Source organism: Pristiophorus japonicus, chromosome 2, assembly GCF_044704955.1.
Source record: "Pristiophorus japonicus isolate sPriJap1 chromosome 2, sPriJap1.hap1, whole genome shotgun sequence".
Lineage (NCBI taxonomy): Eukaryota > Metazoa > Chordata > Chondrichthyes > Pristiophoridae > Pristiophorus > Pristiophorus japonicus.
The window spans coordinates 231,827,281-231,852,699 of record NC_091978.1 but is presented as its reverse complement, the minus strand read 5'-3'; the positions used below and the strand labels follow the sequence as shown (position 1 = coordinate 231,852,699).

General features: G+C 43.5%; 1 protein-coding gene across 1 annotated transcript in view; it reads right to left on the bottom strand.

The window, feature by feature from the left end:
- Positions 1-20,092, bottom strand: part of wdfy3 (WD repeat and FYVE domain containing 3) — a 690,816-nt gene extending 670,724 nt beyond the window's left edge. Inside the window, exon 1 of the mRNA XM_070871062.1 lies at positions 19,671-20,092. The gene's annotated coding sequence lies outside the window, so the exon portion shown is untranslated. The remainder of the gene's footprint in view (positions 1-19,670) is intronic.
- Between the last annotated feature and the right edge of the window lie 5,327 nt (positions 20,093-25,419).

Genomic DNA, 25,419 nt, shown 5'->3' with positions numbered 1-25,419 from the left:
TGAACGAGAGGTGATCTTATTGAAACGTATAAGGTAATGAGGGGGCTCAACAAGGTGGATGCAGAGGATATTTCCACTCATAGGGGAAACTAAAACTAAGGGACATAGTCTAATAAGGAGCCACCCATTTAAAACTGAGTTGAGGAGAAATTTCTTCTGAGGGTTGTAAATCTATGGAATTCTCTACCCCAGAGAGCTGTGAAGGCTGGGTCATTGAATATATTTAAAGCAGAGATAGATTTTTGAGCGATAGGTGTGGATATATGAATGGGATATATGGAATTAAAACTCAGTAAAGTGAACTGGATATATGAAAATGTATAAGCCATGGAAAAATAACTAAGAGAATGTCAGATTGCAAATAATACAACATCAGCACAATTAACAGGCTTTCTCAAGGTTTTAAGTTACTAATCCTGCCAATATAAATTGTAACATGAAATGAATATATGGATAAATCTGCAGAATTGCAAGGTCTCAGTTAGTAGTCACGCCAGTAAAGTTGTAACATTCAGAGGCAATGCTTGAGCTTTCGTAAAAACATCCCATATAGATTGACTAATATGAGTGGCTGAATTAGAATGTCAATCTAATTGTATCTTGTTATCTATTTTCAAAAATGTATAACTGTTGTCGCTTTACGATGTAACTTCACTTATCCGTAGGAAGTGTGTACGCTCTATCGAGAGAGTATATCTTCTGTCTGATAAGTCTCGCCGGCCGGTGAATAAAAACTGCTTTGTTGAAAGCACAATAGGTATTCGACTCAGTAATTTCACTGAACCAGATTGAGAAAAGAATCTACATTTACATTTGGTGTCAGAAGTGGGATCTCAACGGACGACTGCCGAAAACTTGCGAATTAAGAGCCAGACTAGCCTTGGACGAGACGAGGGGAAAGTGGCCACTGGAGTGAGTATGATTTCAATATTGTTCCAGTTTCCCCCGGTTTCAAAAGTCTGAGAAAAGTTTAGCCACTCACTGGTTCTCGGATAGTGTCTGAACGAGATCCATAACAATCTGGCGAATACCTTCTAAATCTAGAAATAAGTGTTCAAGTCAGGTGTGACGCTGACCTTGTATATCACTTGGCCCGTCTAGGCACTGATTGGATTTAAACTGCGCAGTGACGCGAAAGGATAGGGAAATTTGGAGACTAAAAGAAATTAAATAAGGCTCATAAGAAATCAAATTTAGAAAATTAGGCTCACAGGGAATTAAGTAAGACTTATGGGGAATTAAATAGAGGATAAGTGTTCAAGTCAGGTGTGACGTCGACCTCGTATATCACTTGGCCCGTCTAGGCACTGATTAGATTTAAATCATGCAGCAACTCGAAAGGTAGGGCTAGATAAGCGCGCGGCGGCGCGAACGCGCAGCGGCGTGGGACTTGCGGCGGTGCGAGCGCGCGGCAGAGTGAACGTGGGCCGACGCAAACGCGCAGCAGCGTGAAACGCGTGGCGGCGTGGGACGTGCGGCGGCGCGAGTGCGCGGCAGAGTGAACGTGGGCCGACACGATCGCGCAGCAACGCGAACCGCGGGGCGACGCAGAAGTCTGTGTTTATTTTAAGTTTGTTAAATCGCGCGGTGACGCGAACCACGGGGCGACGCGGAAGTCAGTGTTAGTTTTAGTAAAGTCTGTTTATTTTGAGTTTGTTCAAATCGCGCGGCGACGCGGAAGTCAGTGTTAGTTTCAGTAAAGTCTGTGTTTATTTTAAGTTTGTTCAAATCGCACGACGACGCGAACGCGTAACGACACGGTAATTAAGAGTCAGTTTAAATACGAGGGGCAGCGTGAAAATGGGCAATCAGTTGGATAAAACAACGGATGCGGATAGTCCGCTACAAAAGTTATGTGAGGAATTCCCTGAAAGAGCTGAAGACTTTAGAAAATTATCAGGAGCCCTGAACAAATTATTAGGAGATGACCAGTGGCCTCTAGGTGGCACTAGAAGCGTAGAGGTAGCAAAAAAAGCACAGGGATTAATTTGGAGAAGGGGACGAGGAAAAGGGGACAAAAATTTAATTGCAACATGGCGACACTATTGTCAAAAATTAAAAGATGCATCACTTCTGTCAAGTTGGCAAATAAATGCTATTAAATTGGGATTCTCATTGACAGAGGGAACACATGTTAAAACTGTAGACGTCTTAAAAAAAAGAATGTGCGCACGAGAAACTTACTAAGAGATCCTCTGGGACCTCTGAGAAAGGTATTGACCGACTAAGTAGTCAAATGACTGGCTTTGTGTTAACCGAGGCTGATGATGAAATTGATGAGTGGTCACTGACTCAGCGCCCAACGGCGCCTCCCGCACTCCCTGGCCCCTTGCTCCAGTCCTCTTCCCAACATCCTCCACCTTACACTACAGCGAGAGGAGTTAAAAATAACCCCATACCAACAAAGCAACAAACCCAAACTGACTCCTCATCCTCTGATAGCGATTCGGATCCCCAGTTCACAAGCAATATAGCCGAAAGGACCAGATTTCACACTCGAAAGGGCAAAACTATATTTCGATATCACAGACAGTCCCGTAAATCTTCTAGTCAATCTACCAGTCCAAGTTGTGAAAGACATAGCAAACACCCCCGCCGATCGAGACGCAGAACTGTCAAGCAGTCAGACAGCTCCGAAACATCCTCCGACCTAGAAATGATTTCCAAGATCCCAAAGTCCCGACACCAATTCCCTGTCAGACCAATGCCAAACCCTGATGCACAACAAGCTGCAGACCACCCCACTATAGATGTCTATGTGCCCTGGAAGCCGAACGAAATTATGGCCCTTATGGCCAGCATACCAGATCGGAAAAAAGAACCTATCAAATTTATAGATTATCTTCGAACAACTATTTCAGTTTATAATGCAGAATCAAGGGACCTGTGGGCCTTGGTAAAGCAAACCTTGAGCCCAACTGAACACACCCGATTTCTAACTCACCTAGGACGTGCTACTCATGATGCATTGTTGGTTGCTCACCCTAACGATATCCAGGATCGCCTAAACGCTATCTTCAATGCTCTCACCACGACCCTTCAGAAGCCCATCAGTATGGCCACAGTATTAGAAACTAAATCCAAGCGTGAAGAAACTGCTGATGAATTTATGGAAAGATTTATTGAAATATACGGGAGTCAATCAGGAGATAATGCCTTCAGGGCAGGAGAGGATTCTCCTCAATTCTGCGCTATCCTACTTCAGTGCCTGCCCTATTCGATTGCTCACGCTATCCGGACAAATAATATGAATTGGGCAGATAACAGTAAAGCCCAGATGGAAAGGGCGGTTAGATATTATTGGCAGGAAAAGAAAGGGGAGGGGGGAGGTGCGCCCCCAACCCGGGTCAAGACTGAATAAATGACTAGAAAGGAAGAGCCATCTCGGGTGGAAGGACCAATAGAACCGCAGTGTTGCATACAGGATTGGATGGATAAGCAAGGATACGGTTATACTAAACAACCAAACGGCCCGAGCCCTGCTAATAAACCTCCCTATTGTCCCCGGCATGGTATGGGAAGAGGCCGGGACTGGGTAAGAGGAATTGACTGTTTTAATTGTGGGCAGGAAGAACACTGGAATAAAAATTGCCCCTACCGTCAGCATGGAAAAGGAAGAGGAGGAAGGCAAGGGGGGGGGGGAAGAGGACGAGGATCTTACACTAACTTCTCCCAGAACAACCCCTTTGGTCAATTGTCCCCCGATTGACTACGTAGCTTGATTGTGCAGGGATCCTCCCCGGACGACGAACCAATGATATTGTTAAAAATTCTGAATGAGTGGCAACCCTTTTTGATAGATACGGGAGCCTTCATGTCTTCTGTACAATCAAAGATTAAACTCCCTGCCTCGACTGAAACACAGGAACTTTCAGGATTCCTGGGACAAATCGACATTTCCGGTGTCAGAACAGGTTAAAGTGGGTTACCAGGAAGAATCGGTAGAACATCGATTTGTCATCACTACCAATCTGGACTGTAACTTGATGGCTAGAGACCTCCTCTGCAAATTCCAGTTGCATTTGGAGTGTGGAGATGATGGGATTATTGTAAAACAGGGAACCCTTAAGCAGCAGTATTATACCACTAGAACCCCTCAGTGGTGGTCTCTGGACCTGCCGCAGGCACCCTATCACGTAACCCTAGCATACGATCCCAGCGGAAAGAATCAGGACCTGCAGAACTTTTATCAGGATCATGAAGGGGAAGTGAAGAGAATTCTATTAAGGGCTAGTGACTGGACCGGAAGGAGAGGCAGATTTTGTGGAAATGGATAAGAATCTGTGGAAACAGCCCCTAACAATGGCACCGCATATTGCTCGTGAAGTATTAGCCCCTCACCATGCTAAAGATTTGGGAGTTATGGTACGCAAGGCCATAGATGAGGCTGACCCTACCAGCCGGGATGTGCAAATCGTAAAACATGGCCGAACAGTCCAATTTCATGGGGACCCCGAGAAGGTCTTAACGACTCTACAGCATCATACTGGCTCTGACATACCTGACTATGTGGATCCTCATGTGTGGGCAGAGGACCCCTCCCATGTGGGTTATACTCCCATTGATCCGATTGAGATCCCAGTGAAGGGCAATGTGGACTGGCCCTCTATCCGACAGTACCCACTGAAATCACAGGCAATACCGAGTATCCACTGACTGATTAAGGAGCTAATGGAACAGGGGATTTTGGTCCGATGCCAGTCCCCGTGTAATACTCCTATACTGGCAGTGCCTAAGCCAGGCAGACCAAATGAATACCGTTTAGTCCAAGACCTTCGAGCTATCAATGCTATCGTCCAGCCCCTGCACGCTCTGGTTCCCAACCCAGCACAGATACTGTCTTTAATCCCAGCAGACGCCAAGATCTTCACAATAATAGACCTCCAACACGCCTTCTTCGCTTTACCGCTAGCCCAGGCGAGTCAGTACCTATTTGCCTTCACTTACCAGGGACAGCAATATACCTGGACTAGACTTCCCAACCTTATTCTCAAGGTGCCTGCAGAAACAGTTACAATCTCTCACGCTGACTATGGGATCTACTTTAATTCAGTATGTGGACGATTTACTGGTATCCAGCATAGATGAACCAAGTAATAGAGAGGATGCTAATCAGTTATTGAATTACTTGTCCTCCCTGGGATACATAGTATCCCCGTCAAAGGTCAAAATTGGCCAGTCTCAAGTCAAATTTCTTGGGATCATTTTATCAGGCACCCACCGAGCCTTGGAGGCATGTCGAATCAAACCCATCTGCCAGTTTTCAGTCCCTAGCACGGCTAGACAAATGCGGCAGTAGTTGGGGATGATAAATTACTGTAGATCCTGGATTCCTAATGCTGCCCTGATGACCAAGCAACTCACACCGTACACTACCAAGGAAGGCAGCTTTAAAATAGAAACCACAGACATCCAAGCCTTTAAGGAACTAAAAACAGCCCTGCTGCAAGCTCCGGCTTTGGGACGGCCCCTCTACGACCGTCCCTTTCAACTGTATTGTACGATCATGAAAGATTGTGCTACCGCTGTCTTAACTCAGAAACACGGGGATAAACATAGGCCTGTTGCTTACTACTCTTCTAAAATACACCCCGTATGTACTCAAATATTAACTGCTATCTACAATAGCCTACAATCTGCCGCCAACCTTACCCTTCAGCAGGATATTGTTGTATATACCTCTCACTCTGTAGCTGCCCTCTTGGGTCAACTGCAGACTCAACATCTTACCATGGCTAGGCAAAGTAGATATGAGATCTACCTACTAAATAATCCAAGGCTGACCTTTCGGCACTGTACTGCCATCAATCCGGCCTGTTTTCTTACCGAGCCACTCCAAGATGAGGAAGAACCGGGTCATGACTGTTTATCTTTAATTCAGGAGGCCACATCAGTCAGGGAGGATTTAGTTGAAGTACCAATGGAAGATCCAGACTGTATTATGTATGTAGACGGAAGTTCTTCCATTGACCCAGAAGGCAGACGAAATTCTGGATACGCTATCGTAAACCAGGAGAATCAGATCGTGGAATCTGCCGCCTTTAAGACCGCCTATTCCGCCCAACAAGCTGAACTATTTGCCCTTAACCGAGCCTGTATCTTGGCTAAAGACCTCAAGGTTAATATCTATACCGACTCTGGGTATGCCTTTGGAGTAGCCCATGATTTCGGACAATTATGGAAAAATAGGGGATTCCTAACCTCACAGGGGAATGAGATATCTCAAACAGCTAGTATCTGATTTGTTGCAAGCCCTCATGTTCCCCAAACGTATTGCCATGGTCAAATGTACCGCCCACACTACCGGAAATTCTCTGGTTGATATAGGGAATCGTTGTGCTGACCAAGAGGCCAAACAGGCATCTCGTGGACAACGGATAATAGTGCCTAGAATGATGAGTCAAACTAAAAACCCTACAAAGGATAAGTTAGCCTCGGAAAAACCAATGCCAACCATCCAAGATGTTATTAAAGCACAGGAGGACGCTCCTGAAAAAGATAAACTGTTGTGGAAAGATTATGGATGTACCTATGACAATGTCTCTAAACTCTGGACCACTCCCGCGGAACAGACTTGCATGTCTGACGAGTTGGCCTCATGGGTTATAGAATGTATGCATTTTGCTACTCATTGTGGAGCAAGGGCGACAAGTGATACGCTTTTGGCTACTTGACTTCAGGCGTTGGCCCAGAACACTAGTCGTCGTTGCCTTGTTTGCCAACAGCATAATCCAGGGAAGGGAGTCCCCTGTGATTGGGGTAAGACGCCCCTACCAGAAGGTCCCTTTGAGACCTTGCAGTTGGACTACATTGAGTCGCAAAGGGTTCAGTGTTACAAATATGTGCTAATAATAGTGGATGTATTCAGTAAATGGATCGAAGCTTATCCTACCCTGGACAATAAAGCTCAAACTGTTGTTAAAGTGTTAATGAGGGAAATTGTTCCTAGATATGGTATCCCTGCTCGACTGAGCTCTGATAATGGCCCTCACTTTATTGGCCAAGTTAACAAAGAATTCTGCTCCCAGATGCACATTAACCAGCAGCTGATTGTGCCTACCAACCCCAAGATGCGGGATTAATTGAACGTGCTAATCAAACCCTTAAAACCAAGCTTGCAAAACTGGTAACATCAACTGGACTCAATTGGCTTAAATTCCTTCCCATAGCCCTATTCCAGATACGCACTACTCCGACTGGTAAGACTAGGCTGACCCCCGCTGAAGTCATTTATGGTAAACCCCTAAGAGCCCCCTGGAATCAGAATGTCCCCTCCACTGTCCAGTTCCACCACATGACTGAGGAAATTACCACATACATTCTTTCCTTAACTCAGGCTCTGCGAGAAGCCCACAACCAGGTTCGAGGGGCTTACCTTGACCTCCCAGTCTTACCCGAATCATCCCTCGTGGTCCCAGGGAAGTATGTCTTGATTAAGAAATGGATTCGAAAGGGATTGGAGCCGCGATGGGAGGGGCCTTTTCAGGTGTTACTCACTACCCCTACTGCAGCTAAGGTTGAGGGGAAAAATGCCTGGGTTCACCTGCACCACTGCAAGCTCATCACCCTTTAACAAATCTATTTTGCTGGTTATTCTAATTCCTGTTTCTGTTCCAGATTTCCTCTTCTCCATAGCTGAACAAGGCAGTTGACATCCTAATTGTAACGTGGACCAGTTTGAACTTTTACCCGTAGTGATAGACAGCCAGCTACACCAACGGTGACCTGAGAAGAGAGACGGGAAAACTGAACTTTTTTAAATCAGCAAAATAATTGGACTATTTATCTGAATCCTGAGCCATAAGATGAGACTGTGTCTGTATGCCACAGTCTGTATAATAGTGTTGATATATGACAGTTTTGGCACATGGGAAGGAAGACAAAGGCGAGAGCTCCATGTAAACACCTTTTTGTATATGTCTTACGTTTATGCGCAAAAAGGGCACTTCTCTCGATGTTGGGTGTGTTCACATATCCCTATACATTCCAAAGGGGGAATTCCTTTGCGCACCGTTCCACTGACCCTAACTGAGACTGTTAGATGGATTCAAAGCCAAACTATAATAAGAGGAGGGGGGCCAATACAAGTACGAATGATGAAAGGCGGGTCAAAAGAGGGATCACGGAGACCAGGAGGAGTATCATACCGTTACCACCTGAACAAACACGGGGAGGTCACCAAGTGGGAGAGTATTGGAGATCCCATTAGTCAGACATTCCAGGGATGGTACCAACCAACCTACAACCGTGAAAAGGAACCCCCATTCATAGCTCTGACCAATATCTCAGGGATTGGGAGGCCAACAGGGGGCATATGTCTAATTCGAAATGACACCAGTAACAAGGGACATATCGTAGGGTACAGCAATTGCCCACACAGTCTCAACCTCACCACAGGCGCACGAGTCACCATCCACTCTCACGATCCGAATAACGCAGGTGGAAGTTTGTGGGCCCAGTCCTGGGACCCGGAGGCAATATATCAGAAAGCAGCTTTTAACGGCACGTATTTCGTGTGTAGTCATAAGGCATATCCTTGGTTGCCCAGGCGATGGACAGGGTCCTGCTATATGGGATATGTGGTGCCATTTGTGCGACAAGTACGTACCCTGGCGGAAGCACATGCCTCCAGCCGATATAAGCAAGCCATCACCCCCGCCGACAAGTTCTTTGGGGTCCTGGTGTTCCCAATCAGGATAAGACGTCTCATGGACGAAGTACAGAACTTAGACATTACAAAAACGAATGGCCCTCGATTACCTGTTAGCTGAGAAAGGGGGAACGTGTGCCCCGATAGGATCTGAATGTTGCACTTACATTCCTGATAGTTCAGAAAACATAACCAATCTTGCTGATCACATAAGAAGGGAGGTGAAGAGGTTATCCACACCAGTAAAAGAACCTAGCAGGTCAGATTGGCTTTTAGATGGGTCTTGGAGATCCTATCTAATGCATGGGGCAATTCTTCTCATCGTAATAATAATTACCTGTTGTCTGATTGTTGGTTACCTTAACCTCTGCTGTAAAGTAATGATGGCAAGGTTAGCAAACCCTCTTGTGGTCAAGGGCTCCCGGGTTATGATCCAACAAGCTAAAGAACTACTCAACAATAATATGATTCTGGAAATGGAGTGTGAACGGATGAATGCAATACTCTTAGAATGATCCTAAATGTTATCATAGAATGATAAAAGGAGGGAATGTGGATATATGAACGGGATATATGGAATTAAAAGATATATGAAAATGTATAAGCCATGGAAAAATAACTAAGAGAATGTCAGATTGCAAATAATACATCAGCACAATTAACAGGCTTTCTCAAGGTTTTAAGTTACTAATCCTGCCAATATAAATTCTAACATGAAATGAATATATGGATAAATCTGCAGAATTGCAAGGTCTCAGTTAGTAGTCACGCCAGTAAAGTTGTAACATTCAGAGGCAATGCTTGAGCTTTCGTAAAAACATCCCACATAGATTGACTAATGAGTGGCTGAATTAGAATGTCAATCTAATTGTATCTTGTTATCTATTTTCAAAAATGTATAACTGTTGTCGCTTTACGATGTAACTTCACTTATCCGTAGGAAGTGTGTACGCTCTATCGAGAGAGTATATCTTCTGTCTGATAAGTCTCGCCGGCCGGTGAATAAAGACTGCTTTGTTGAAAGTACAATAGGTATGCGACTCAGTAATTTCACTGAACCAGATTGAGAGAAAAGAATCTACATTTACATAGGGGAGTAAAGGGTTATGGAGAGCGGGCAGGGAAGTGGAGCTGAGTCCATGATCAGATCAGCCATGATCTTACTGAATGGCAGTGCAGGCTCGAGGGGGCAAATGACCTACTCCTGCTCCTATTTATTATTTTCTTATGTTCTTAGATAAGTGCCGTGTTATGCATGTGGGCAGGGAAAATGGTCAACATCCATACACCCATCAGGGAAAAGCATTAAAGAAGGTGGAGATAGAAAGATTTGGGGATTCTAGTGCATACATCCTTAAAGGTACATGAACAATGCCATGAAGCAATAGCTCAAGCAATAGGATGCTGGGGTGTATCCATAGTAAGCTGGGGTGTATCCATAGTACAATTGAGTATAAGACGAGGCATAATATTTTGTCCTGGTACAAGATCTTAGTCGGGCTGCACTTGGAATACTGCGTTCAGTTTTTGACCTCCTCACATGGTGGTGATATTGAAGCTTTGGATAAGGTCGAGTGTGGCTTCTCCACTCTACCTCTGCACATCTTTTGTTATACCAATTTACCTTGCACCTACACCCATCTCTCTCTGTATCTACATTATCAGTTCCCCATTTCACTAGCCACCCCTCACACTCATCCTTGTATGTTGTTAGTTGTTATGATTGGACATGGGTAGGCACTTGGGTTCTTTAGCCAATGTTCATGTAGAGTTAATGTTGATGCATTGTCAAACATTGAAATCTTTATTTCAGGACTTTGCGTTCTTGGACAGATTTGTGAGCACCTTTGGAAGTGGCTTAATGAGTTGTAGTAAATAGTGAGACATAAGGGTACACCCCACAATGGTGATGAGTGTGAAAGGAATGGGTTGGGCATTACAGGGATACTTTATGGAGCTGGTGTTGGGTGGTGCCAATCTGGCGCATCATGTGGCACAGCATGAAGTGAAGTAAAATTGGCCTCCCGGGCAACATTGTGGGCAGGTGCTGATGTCCTTTGTACTGTGCAGCATCAGGTGATGCGGAGAAGATTGGTGTTGTTGGTGGTGATGCTGGTGTGTTTAGTGATGTTGGAGCTCGTGCTGATCGTGGTGGGATTCTGAGGACAAAGATGAGATGTGTTCAAGGGCACTGATGCTGCTGGAATAGATGACAGAAGCACTCTGTCAATGGCGAGAGGTTGCTCCAACAGGTGACAGTGAATGGAGAGTTCACTGCAAACACTTCTAAAGTGCATACAACACACAAATATTTTCCAAAGCTTGAAGGCATCATCTTCTGACATTGTAAAGTGAACAGTTGTGAAATGGTAGCTTTTATACCACTTCTGCAGTTGTCAACTAGCCAAAGCAATACAGAGTCACTGAGAACCCGACATACTTACCTGGCGAGAAACCAGAGGGAGGACAAAGCTGTCAAAAAGTTGATAAAATTGTAAGTGCCTGCTTTTAACCATCTTAACTATCATTTAAGTACCTTTTAATTTATAAATTGCTTGTCCCGCCGCTTGCTGTTGGGTCGACTATCCGAACGCTGAACTTACAGTTGAGAAACTCAGAGGTGGGTTCAGAGAGGGATCCCAACCCGCTATCAATCAAAGCCATTTTGACAGCGGGCCTGCCTCCAAACCTGCATTCGCAGGACTGGGAAGATTCTGGCCAGTGTGTGGTTCAACAGCGTTCCCTTTTTAACAGTACATTAATGCATCACTGTTGCTCAATACTGATGCACTGCTACTGAGGCAGTCATCCAAAGGGCTTTTAGAACATAGGAAATAGGAGCACGAGTAGGCCATTCGGCCCCTCGAGCCTGCTCCGCCATTCTATAAGATCATGGCTGATCTAATCTTGCACTCAGCTCCACTTCCCTGCCTGCTCCCCATAACCCTTCACTCGCGTACCTTTCAAAAATCTGTCCATCTCCACCTTAAATATATTCAATGACCCAGCCTCCACAGCTCTCTGAGGTAGAGAATTCTACAGATTTACGACCTTCAAGAAATTCCTCCTCATCAGTTCTAAATGGGCAGCCCCTTATTCTTAAACTATGCCCCCTAGTTCTAGATTCCCCAAGAGTGGAAACATCCTCTCTACATCTACCTTGTCGAGCCCCTCATTATCTTATGTTTCAATAAGATCACCTCTCATTCTTCTAAACTCCAATGAGTATAGGCCCAATCTGCTCAACCTATAAGTCAACCCATTCATCTCAGGAATCAACCTAGTGAACTTTCTCTGAACTGCCTCCAATGTAAGTATATCCCTCCTTAAATAAGGAGATCAAAACTGTATGCAGTACTCTAGGTGTGGTCTCATCAATACCTTGTAAAGTTGCAGCTGTACTCCTCTGCTTTTATACTCTATCCCCCTTGCAATAAAGGCCAACATTCCATTTGCCTTCCTGATCACTTGCTGTACCTGCATACTAGCTTTTTGTATTTCAAGCACAAGAATCCCCAGGTCCCTCTGCACTGCAGCACTTTGTAATCTCTCACCATATGTCAGCATAGAACGTTTAGGTTTGTTGAGCCATCAGTATAAGAACATAAGAAATTGGAACAGGAGTAGCCCATACAGCCCCTCAAGCCTGCTCCGCCATTCAATAAGATCATGGCTGATCTGATCATGGACTCAGCTCCACTTTCCCGCCCGCTCCCCATAACCCCTTATGGTGGAGCAACAAACACCTAGTCAAAGTTAAAAGTGGGGAGAGCTAGGAAGAACTGGAAGACGATCTGATCATTAAGCCGGAGGAAATCAGTGCAGTGAATTAGATGGCCACCTGTGGCTGAAGGTAATTCATACTGTCAGGTAAAGAAGTCCAATTTGAATGAAGCTTGCATAAAGAACCTTACTGATGGCACTTGGAGACTGTGCTTGTCAAAAGATAATGGCCCCGATAGTGTGGTCGGAGCGGATGCCTCCAATCACAAAAATATTTACGAATGTACCTGGTGGTTCTGGAGGAACGAACCTCCCTCCATGCGCAACCTAGTGCAGAGGCCCACATATTCCAGGAGCGTATGTGCATCCTGGGATCACATGGGCTGGACCAACCAATGAAAATGGCGTATTTCCATTCACAGTAATGGTGAGTTCCATTTGTACACAAACATTTGAAAATAAGAAAAACACTTCACATTTTAAATTAATTGCAATTGGAATTTAATTCAATATTTTAGACAAAAATGTTATATTTTTGAATTTTTTTTTAGTGTTTTACTGGGGGTAAAAATAAACTTACCTTAATGGACAGGGTTTTTAATATAAAAATTGATAAAAATTTTAATTTTTCTATCTTTTAAAACTCTTACGCTGGTAAAAGTAGGCCTTATACCTGCTTTTACAAGGTGCAAGAGTTTTATGGACATTCACTGGGCAAGAGTTGGGCAAATAGCCCAAATCTCCGCCCATGAAGGACCTTCTCCCAGGGATGCGTTGGAACTCCGAATATTGTCAAGCTAAGCTTAGCCAGAAATTAATCCAGTTCTCGTTTTCGTAGCTTCTCAAACTGAAGATATTTTGGGGTAGATTCCCCAAACAGCTACTGCAGTAGATTCAGTCCATTAACTCTAGCTTCATTCCTGGCTGGTCTTACATATCCTCTGACACATTTCAAAAATCTTCAGGAGGCTGTTATGCAACAATCAGCTCAGCATTTTACTGCTGTACAATCTGCCCTATTTATATTATACAGCAGATTTTGCAGCAGCTGGAACAGAAAAACAATTGCTCATTCTTGGCTGGGGAAAGATTCGTGCACAGCAGTGAGCACAAAATGGATCTTCCAATTTATTTGAGCAGGTGTTGCCACTCACATCCCTGGCAGACAGTAAACATGACTAGCTCCACCTCCTACAACTCAGTTTCTGTTTATGTTGCAATTGAGGGCAGTGCTAGCAAGAAGCACCAATGGATGCCACTTCTTTTGGTGATTCTCAGAACCCCAAGAGGCCGCAGCTCGACCTTCTTTAATACACGTTAACAAAAAATAAACGTGATACTAGATGCCTGCTTCAAAGCAACATTAGCAGAAGTATGGGAGCAGATTGCCCGGCTTCTCAACAAGGAGGAAAATCTCGAGTCAATCTTACATTCAACAAAAACCCATTATGAACTCATCGGAGTGATCCTCTTTGTCAAAATCATTATAAATATCTATGACTCCCAGCACTTCAGCAAAAAACTGCCAAAAATGTTCATCTTCATAACTTCCTGATCACTTAATACACGGACAGCCAATTCGCTAAATCTATCAAGTTGCTGCGGAATTTTCCTCACTTAATACCACTATGTTGATCATAACTTTATTTTAATGGGAATCTGCATACAGTATGATATAAAATAAAATATATTTAAGGGTGTAACAGTGTTGAAGTTCATAGAGCATTCCCAGCACCTGTTCCAAGTGGTTTATGACATTAAAAAAAACTTGGAATTATATAGCACCTTTAATGTAGAAATAAGCATACAAAAATTGACATTGAGCCCAAGACGGAGATATTAGGAAGAGTGACTAAAATCACAGTCAAGAGATAGGTTTTAAGAAGGGTTTTAAAAGGAGGAAAGGTGGAGTGAGAGAGAAAATTCCAGAGCTTAGAGCCTAGATGCCTGAACGCACAGTCACCAATGGTGGGGCAAAGTAAGTGGGAGATATACAAATGGCCAGGTAAGTACAGATTAGGGAGGTCATTCAGCCCATCTATCTTACCCTTCCACAGAAATCTATAATCCACATTACACTATTACTTAAATTACTCCACAGGTTTTGCTTTCACTACCCTATCCAGAAGTCCATCTGAATCACTCAATGGAAACTGAAACTGGCTTTGTTTTAAACAGAATGAGAAAAAGGAAGATTGCAACAATCTGATTCTTCAACCCAGCAGCATTAAAAAAAAACAACGCTTTTCAATTCAGTGGATGTCTGAACAGATTTTCTAAGAAATATGTAGTTATCTTAATCTATTCTAGACACTGTCCATTTGGACAGGACTTAATCCATCAAAACCCTTCCAGAATGGAGTGGTAAATTCTGAAGAATCATTAACATGCATTCTAAATCTCAGTTTCCCCCCTCTCCTGATGGTCCAGTGGGTTTATGAAGTGAGTAGCTCCACCATACAAACCAAGGCGGCCCGAAGTTGATCTCTAATCGATGGTTCAGTTAGCGGATTTCAGCCAGGATAGTGACAGGTTCGGGCTCAGTTGTGTTGTTTCCCTGTCAAATAACTTGCTGATATGCATCAGCCACTGAATAGCTGCCTGAGGTACAGTAGGGCTCCCATAGAACCAGTATACCCGAACCAAGTACGCAACAGAAATGGGAGAAAATTAGAGGGAAAAAATTATTTCGCACCTTTTTTTTTAAATGGTTCTCAAACAATCGGTTTAGTTCATCCTTCAAAAAATAACTTTATTAATATTTCATATAAGAACATAACCTAAGAACTTAAGAACTAGGAGGAGTAGGCCAAATAGCTCCTTGAGCCTGCGTCGCCATTTAACATGATCATGGCTGATCCGATCATGGACTCAGGTCCACTTCCCTGCCTGCTCCCCATAACCCCTTAATCACTTATTGGTTAAGAAACTGTCTATCTCTGTCTTAAATTTATTCAATGTCCCAGCTTCCACAGCTCTCTGAGGCAGCAAATTCCACAGATTTCCAACCCTCAGAAGAAATTCCTCCTCATCTCAGTTTTAAATGGGCGGCCTCTTATTCTAAGATTATGCCCCCTAGTTCTAGTCTCCCCTATCAGTGGAACCATCCTCTCTGCATCCACCTTGTCAAGCCCCCTCATAATCTTATACATTTCGAGAAGATCACCTCTCATCCTTCTGAATTCCAATGAGCGGAGGCCCAACCTACTCAAACTTTCCTCAAGTCAACCCCATCATCTCCGGAATCAACCTAGTGAACCTTCTCTGAACTGCCTCCAAAGCAAGTATATCCTTTCATAAATATGGAAACCAAAACTGTGCTCACTATTCCAGGTGTGGCCTCACCAATACCCTGTATAACTGTAGCAAGACTTCCCTGCTTTTATACTCCATCCCCTTTGCAATAAAGGCCAAGATTTCATTGGCCTTCCTGATCACTTGCTGTACCTGCATACTAACCTTTTGTGTTTCATGGACAAGTACCCCCAAGTCCCACTGTACTGCAGCACTTTGCAATTTTTCTCCATTTAAATAATAACTTGCTCTTTGATTTTATTTCTGCCAAGTGCATGACCTCACACTTTCCAACATTATACTCCATCTGCCAAATTTTTGCCCACTCACTTAGCCTGTCTATGTCCTTTCGCAGATTTTGTGTGTCCTCCTCACACATTGCTTTTCCTCCCATCTTTGTTTTACCAGCAAACTTGGCTACGTCACACTCGGTCCTTTCTTCCAAGTCGTTAATATAAATTGTAAATAGTTGGGGTCCCAGCACTGATCCCTGCAGCACCCCACTAGTTACTGGTTGCCAACTAGAGATAGAACCATTTATCCCGACTCTCTGTTCTCTGTTAGTTAGCCAATCCTCTATCCATGCTAATATATTACCCCCAACCCCGTGAACTTTTATCTTGTGCAGTAACCTTTTATGTGGCACCTTGTCAAATGCCTTCTGGAAGTCCAAATACATCACATCCACTGGTTCCCCTTTATCCACCCTGTCCGTTGCATCCTCATATGCATGCTTAAATATATTTAATCTTCACCTTCTACCTTTTGCAAGTAATGATTAGCAGAGAATACCTTGCCTACAAAAGAATTTTCAGTTATTGGACAGGAGGGATTGGGTGTGGAATTTTCTCTGCCTGTACTTGCTCCATCATTTAAACTGCTAACCTGGCCCACTCAGCTTTTAGGTTAGTGTGATCATATTTTCTAAACCAAAACTGGGGACATAGGGTGGGAGCACAGCAAAGTAGCCAGGACACATTTCAAGAAAATCAGCATGATGACTGTTGCTTCTGCTAGTGGAATATGTGTAGAGACAACACCATTTTCACTTTACGCCAAATCTTAAATCTTATGCGCGTTCCGGCCATCTATACTCATCCCCAAATTCGCTAAATTAAATTTCTCAATTTTAAATCTGTTCCAAACAGACAGATTTTCCATACAAGGTGTGAAACACCCGCTGTCTCAGAAGGTTTCAGAGAATTTAGCGCTTGCCTTATTCACTTAAAAAAATGATGCATCATATTAATGAGGTAAAGTAAATCCACTCACGCATCAGCTCTCTGTGCCCTCGGCTTCTCCCGCGCATTATAAAAGTTGCACCCTCCGAGTCACTAATGACTGAAACACGGGGTCAGGTGATGCAATCCCCCAGAGTGCAGTGCGGCCCAAGCCATCGATGGGCCCTTTTCTCCTCTACGCTGCATTGTGGGAAGGCAAGGCCGCCATCGGCGCTCCTGTTCAACCGGCTGCTGGAATACATTCCTTGGCTCAAGCCAGGTGGGAACAGGCCGAGAATCTCCCCATAAGATTTCGATACATTCGGTGTTTAAAAAAAAAAGACTCTATACAGGGAGGAGTGTTCTGAACCTGGGACATTGCTTACCCAGGGACACGGTACCTAATCCGGGGAATGTCCCTGGAAAATGGGGACGTATGGTCAGCCAGCGACACGACCACTATCTGGTTGTGAAGCTTTGGAGTCCTCAATAATTGCTATCTTGCAACTCATGAAATCACAAGGATGAATAACTGCAAAAAAACTGCAGCAGTCTACCTTACAGAAATACACATTGGCAAGTTATAAAGCAGAGCTTACATATCTTGGGGCTTCAAAAGGGGAAGACTTAGTTTTGCTGAACTACAGTGGCACTCTTCTCATTTTAGAGCATCTGCAATCACAGGGTTGATCCTTAGAGCAACAGTTTCTTCCACACAATTCTAGCTCAAATTCTAAGATAAAAGTGAAGAGAACTTGTGTCTTAGACCCATGCTAGCAGGACCAATGCCTCTCAAACAAACAAGAGCCTAACAGCAAAGAAACAATCTTGCACTCAGCACTAGTTGACACTAGTTGAAGGCATAACAACAGAGCAGATCATCCCAACTTTCAAATAACAATAAACCAATTGATAGAAATGTGGCCTTAAGCATGCCAGTGACAAAGGCATTATACAATGCTAAAACAGAAATGCTCAATTTCAAAACATTCATTTGCAACTTTTCTGGCATTTTTAACAATTTCCAGTCTACAGTGAGTGCTTAGGAGTGTTGCCTTTTATTATACACATTCAAGATTTCTTGCTCAAGATCATCCTTATGTTTACTACATAATGACGACTAAATCCTCTTCCTCGCAGGAAAAAGCGCATTGACTGAACATTTATTAGCTCTAATAAGTTGATGTTTGGCTGGTAATGGGAATTTCCAGATGGCTTGAAAAATGCATTAAATATTTCAACTCCCTAGTAGATAAGCCTCCTTCCAAAAGGACAAAATAACAGCATTCCACTAAAGCAATCTATGTTATGGAATGCCTTCCGGCAGGGTTCAATCAAGGAATTGGAAGAATTATTACCTAGAAAGCCATCCATATATTTGGAAACAATTACTGTTTGGATCGCAAAACATTAAAGGGCCTTGTGTTTTCTAGGCTAGCCATGTCATCAGCTTTACAATGCCACAAATGCAGTCAAATTCTCTTATCACAATCACATAAATCAGCAATACGATTATAGAACAAGCAACAAAAGGAAGAGAAGAGTTCCATCGGGATGACATTCCTCCTTCTCCAATGATAAGTCTTATCCACATATTGTCTTCACCCCCTTATCCTCTTTTCTGTTATTGTCTATGCCTCTGCCCTTCACAAGGGGATTATAAGAACTCTAACTGGGGAAAAAATAAAAGATGGCTGCAGGAATGTGAATTATATGCAGTACAAAAGAGGGGAACACAAGGTGGATACCTAAAGCAATTGATAAAAACTGTTCAGTTGCCATTTGATTCACATGCCAAATCGAGATTTGATTTCAGTATGGTGCAAGTTAAATCATAGGATCCTTTACTGACAGTACAATTATGTATCGCTCCTAGTTCCACAGGGCTGCCGATACATTATAAATTACTAACTAATTTTCAATTGAGTGGAAACAATAGAAAAAACACTTTGTTGCATAATTGGTCTTTCTTTAGTTAGCCATTTGATTATGGCGAACAGCAGAATTTGAAGAATAATACTGGGATGTAACAAGGTCTGCTTTCTAGCATTTAAATCTTTCACTTCATTTATTTATTGACACATAAATCTTGAATGGCTAGTATCTGCAAATTTATACGTTGGCATCAATGGTACGACAAATAATCTACACTGGGGAAGTAATCTGGGTTATTACTCCACCCTTCCAGCCACAATTGTTAGAAATATCGAATTTAACGAGAAATTACAGAACCCTTTAAGCAAACTGGTACATTTTAATCGTAATGATTAAAACCCTGCTGCTGAGGTTGCAACGGAGATTTCGTTAAGTCAATAATATTACATGAAGTTACTACAGTTCCCTTGCGCCTCCGCCCCAAAGCAGCATTCCTGCTGGACTGAAATCGTTAAACCCAAGGTGAATTTGTTTCTGCTTATGTTGAAATGTCTTTTGCAATGAGTATGGATTATTTTCAGTGGAGAACGCCAGTGGCGACGAATGAGAGCGGCCTTAAACCCGAGTGAACCCAGAGCTAAAACAGAGAGGCGAGCGACTCGCATATCCCCGGGTGCAGCCACGAGCGCGGGTGGCGGCCCGGGGCGGTTAGTGGCCCGAATGTCGCCTCCTTTTAAACACCACAGCCGGAAGCCCCGCCGGAAATAGCCGGACATTAAATATGGGAAGGGAAAATAAATCACCCTGAATAATCTCAGCCGAGATTTAAACAGGCAGGATTTCGGGACACCCCCTCTTATTATTTTTAACATACTTGTTTTTTTTAAACGTCTTTTAAATAAACTCACCAGCAAAAAAAGGTCTCGAGCGAACGGAGAGATGAAGGTTGGTTCTCTTTCCCTCCGCCCTCTTTTTTATTGAAATTTATCCTGTGAAGTGCTGCAAGACGATGGCGGAAGGGGATGACAGAGCAGTAGGGAGGATTATGCCGCCGTTTCTTCGTCTGCCGTTGATGCTCTTTCTACTGGTGGCCATTTTCACCCAAGGCTGAACTGAACAACCCTCAGACCCACAGTTAGCAGCATCGTTGGCTCGGCTCTGCTCTGCTCTCCTGACTCTCTCACTGCTCACTGTGCCGGGAGCGGCTCACAGCGCCTCCTCCGCCAGCGAGCGCACACTGCAAACCCCAGCCCAGGGCCAGGGCCAGGGCCAGGGCCGACACGGCGCACGCGCGCACTCACACACGGGCAGGGCAGGGCCGCGATTCAAACAGAGACTCCTGCCATCTGCTGGAAGCTGAAAGCTTTCAATAACCTTGCATAATAATCAACAAATAGAGCTTCCCCTACCATTTAAATCTCAGTTAAATAACGAAATGAGTTAGATCAATTTTTTTTCTTCAAAAATTGGAGCAGAATTTAATGGCCCTGAAATTCCGATGTCTTCCCGGGTCCGTACGAAGTTTCTACGGACCACGGACCCGGGAAGACATCGGAAAAGACGGTTTTCAGCGCGCAATGCACATGCGCTGAAAACCGGGTTTTACAATTTGTCAAGTTTCTGGCTTAATAGATCCTCTGTATCTCGGGAGCGAGGACACTTGCAGGGCAAGATTTCTGATATTTAGAAACATAGAAAATAGGTGCAGGAGTAGGCCATTCGGCCCTTTGAGCCTGCACCGCCATTCAATGAGTTCATGGCTGAACATACAACTTCAGTACCCCATTCCTGCTTTCTCGCCATACCCCTTGATACCCCTAATAGTAAGGACTACATCTAACTCCTTTTTGAATATATTTAGTGAATTGGCCTCAACAACTTTCTGTGGTAGAGAATTCCACAGGTTCACCACTCTCTGGGTGAAGAAGTTTCTCCTCATCTCGGTCCTAAATGGCTTACCCCTTATCCTTAGACTGTGACCCCTGGTTCTGGACTTCCCCAACATTGGGAACATTCTTCCTGCATCTAACCTGTCTAAACCCGTCAGAATTTTAAACGTTTCTATGAGATCCCCTCTCATTCTTCTGAACTCCAGTGAATACAAGCACAGTTGATCCAGTCTTTCTTGATATGTCAGTCCCGCCATCCCGGGAATCAGTCTGGTGAACCTTCGCTGCACTCCCTCAATAGCAAGAATGTCCTTCCTCAAGTTAGGAGACCAAAACTGTACACAATACTCCAGGTGTAGCCTCACCAAGGCCCTGTACAACTGTAGTAACACCTCCCTGTCCCTCTATTCAAATCCCCTAGCTATGAAGGCCAACATGCTATTTGCTTTCTTAACCGCCTGCTGTACCTGCATGCCAACCTTCAATGACTGATGTACCATGACGACTATCTTGCCCAGCAAATATCCTTTAAAATCTTGCGCCTGAAAAAGCAGGTGTATGGCTTACTTTTACAGGTGCAAGTGTTTAAAAATACACAAAAACATTTTAAAATGAAGTTATAAAAATACATTTTATTGTTTAAAAACCCTTCCCACTATGGTAAGTTAATTTTAAGGCTTAATTAAAAAAACTTTTTAAAAAGTCGGGAAATCTTTTTTTATAACAACTTTGATTTAAATGAATATTAAATATGTAAGTTTATTTTCTATTTTTTATTGTGTTTTGGGTGTTTGGGGGGGGTTGCTCATTCATAGTGCTGGACTTACGGAACTCCTATTACTATGAATGAGAATCTATACTATACCTGATTGGCTGCTGTCTCCAGCTCCCGGCCTGCGCACGTCCCCACCTGCACGTGCTGCAATGCGCAGTCACGAGAGGCCTCAGGCTCGGAAGTTCCAACAGGCGCAGCAGCAACAGGTAAGTGCGCATCTTTTTTCTCTTTTTCTGTCGTTTACCCACAGGAAGAGCTCGATCGGAATTTAAGGGCCATTATATTTATTTGCTCCTCATTTTTTGTGTATTAGCTGATATAATGCGTGGGGAAGGGGGGCGGACTTGGGTAGCTAAATGCAACTTTGACAAGAATAAGTGTTTTAGAAAACTCATCTTTGTTTTATGGGAGCTCTGGAGAAAATTATTTTGGGTGCCAATGGGAAACGCAGATCCTTCTGGTGACCTAATATTGCCAGTGATTGTTGTAATGTCATATTTATCATGGTCTTGTAGATACTCTGGCACATCTCTAGAATCTTGTAAAAGTCAGATTTTGGCATGGAGTAGACATGCTTAACCAGCCTAATTTTCTTAACAGGTTTAGATTGTGCTGAATCGGATGGGCTGGAATGTATGTTGTGATACACAAGATATCACAATTGCGTGGGACAGGTTCGACAGACTTTGTTCGTATGTTGTAATCCGAAAATGAGAGTTGGGATTTCGCTGCAACCTGACATGTAGTGCTACAATATTCTAAGCAGTGCAAAAATATAGGCTTTGTAGAATACTGATGTTGCTAATGTGTTACTAATCATGATTTCTTGAGAATTATTACTTCTACCAACTTTTCTAGCCACCCACTAACTTGTTTATTGTATTGGTACCAACACGATGTTGGAAGAATCACACTTAAGCCTATATACTTTATTGTTATGCAATGCACTTCTTATTTCATATTCCTTCACCTCCAACATCAAATGTGACATCTGTTTGCTCAACAACGTAGATGTATTCTCATGTTGAGTGATTGGATGTTTGTAACTGAATGAGTTACCATTTAATCAGTGGGCCTTTATAGAGAAAAGACGTGAAAACATCATGGCCAAGCTTTCCTCATAATAGGGAAGTTATGCTAAATCTGTATTGAACCTTGGTTAGAACACACTTAGAGTACTGCGTACAGTTCTGGTTGCCATATTATAAAAAGAATATAGAGGCACTGGAGAGGGTGCAGAGAGGATTTACAAGGATGATACCAGATCTGCGAGGGTATACATATCGGGAAAGGATGAACAGGCTGGGACAAAAGCAAAATACTGCGGGTCATCTACCTGAAACATTAACCCTGTTTCTCTCCACAGATGCGTTTTGACCTGTTGAGATTTCCAGCATTTTCTGTTTTTATGAACAGACTCTTTTCTCTTGCAAAAAGAAGGTTGAGGGGTGATCTGATAGAGGTCTTTAAAATTATGAAAGAACATAAGAAATAAGAGCAGGAGTAGGCCATATGACCCCTCGAGCATGCTCCACCATTCGATACAATCATGGCTGATCTGATCATTGACTCTGGTCCACTTCCCTGCCTGCTCCCCATAACCCCTTATTCCCTTATTGGTTAAGAAACTGTCTATCTCTGCCTTAAATTTATTCAATGTCCCAGCTTCCACAGCTCTCTGAGGCAGCGAATTCCACAGATTTACAACCCTCTGAGAGAAGAAATTCCTTCTCATCTGAGTTTTAAATGGGCGACCTCTTAAGATTATGCCCCCTAGTTCTAGTCTCCCCTATCAGTGGAACCATCCTCTCTGCATCCACCTTGTCAAGCCCCCTCATAACCTTATACGTTTCAATAAGATCACCTCTCATTCTTCTCAATTCCAATGAGTAGAGGCCCAACCTACTCAAACTTTCCTCAAGTCAACCCCCTCATCTCCAGAATCAACCTCGTGAACCTTCTCTGAACTGCCTCCAAAGCAAGTATATCCTTTCATAAATATGGAAACCAAAACTGTACACAGTATGCCAGGTGTGGCCTCACCAATACCCTGTATAATTGTAGCAAGACTTCCCTGCTTTTATACTCCATCCCTTTTGCAATAAAGGCCAAGATTTCATTGGCCTTCCTGATCACTTGCTGTACCTGCATACTAGCCTTTTGTGTTTAATGCTCAAATACCCCCAGGTCCCGCTGTACTGCAGCACTTTGCAAATTTTCTCCATTTAAATAATAACTTGCTCTTTGACTTTTTTTCTGCCAAAGTACATGACCTCACACTTTCCAACATTATACTCCATCTGCCAAATTTTTGCCCACTCACTTAGCCTGTCTATGTCCTTTTGCAGATTTTTTGTGTCCTCCTCACATATTGCTTTTCCTCCCATCTTTGTATCGTCAGCAAACCTGGCTACATTACACTCGGTCCTTTCTTCCAAGTCGTTAATATAGATTGTAAATAGTTGGGGTCCCAGCACTGATCCCTGCAGCACCCCACTAATTACTGATTGCCAACCCGACAATGAACCATTTATCCCGACTCTCTGTTTTCTGTTAGTTAGCCAATCCTCTATCCATGCTAATATATTACCCCCAACCTTGTTAACTTTTATCTTGTGCAGGAATCTTTTGCGTGGCACCTTGTAAAATGCCTTCTGGAAGTTCAAATACACCACATCCACTGGTTCCCCTTTATCCACCCTGGTCGTTACATCATCAAAGAATTCCAGCAAATTTGTCAAACATGACTTTCCCTTCATAAATCCCATGCTGACTCTGCCTGACCGTGTTATGCTTTTCCAAATGTCCTGCTCCTGCTTCTTTAATAATGGACTCCAAAATTTTCCCAACCACAGATGTTAGGCTAACTGGTCTATAGTTTCCTGCTTTTTGTCTGCCTCCTTTTTTAAATAGGGTCGTTACATTTGTAGTTTTCCAATCTGCTGGGACCTCCCCAGAATCCAGGGAATTTTGGTAAATTGCAATCAATGTATCCACTATTCCTGCCGTTACTCCTCTTAAGACCCTAGGATGCATGCCATCTGGTCCAGGGGATTTATCCACCTTTAGTCCAATCATCTTACTGAGTATTACCTCCTTAGTGATTGTGATTGTGTTAAGTTCCTTCCTCCCTATTGCCCCTTGACTATTCACTGTTGGGATATAGTTCGTGTCCTCTACTGTAAAGACTGATACAAAATATTTGTTCAGAGTTTCTGCCATCTCCATGTTTCCCATTACTAACTCCCCGGTCTCGTCCTCTAAGGGACCAACATTTACTTTAACCACTCTTTTCCTTTTTATATACCTATAGAAAATCTTGCTATCTGTTTTTATATTTCATGCTAGTTTACTTTCATAGTCTATCTTCCCTTTCTTAATCATTTTTTTAGACATTCTTTGCCAGCTTTTAAAAGCGGTCCCAATGCCAAGGAATCTAAAGCTCTCCCGCCTGCACCATCTCTCGAGCCACATATTCATCTGCTCTATCATCCTATTTCTGTACTCACTAGCTCATGGCACCAGGAGTAATCCAGGGATTACTACTTTTGAGGTCCTATTTTTTAATCTCCTAGCTCCCTAAACTCTGCCTGCAGGACCTCATCCCTCTTTCTACTTATGTCATTCATCCCGATATGGACCACGACCTATGGCTGTTCGCCCTCTCCACCCAGAATGCTCTGCAGCCGCTCAGTGACATCCTTGACCCTGGCACCAGGGAGGCAACACACCATCCTAGAGTCACGTTTGCGGCCGCAGAAACACATGTCTGCTCCCCTAACTATCGAATCCCCTACCACAATAGCTATTCCATTCTTCTTCCTTCCCCCCCCCCCCCCCGCCCCACACCGTGCAGCTGAGCCACCTTTGGTGCCATGGATTTGGTTTTGACTGCAATCCCCAGAGGCCACCATCGCCCTCACCATTACTCAGAACTGAGTACCGGTTGGAGAGCGAGATGGACTCAGGGGACTCCTGCACTACCTGCCTAGT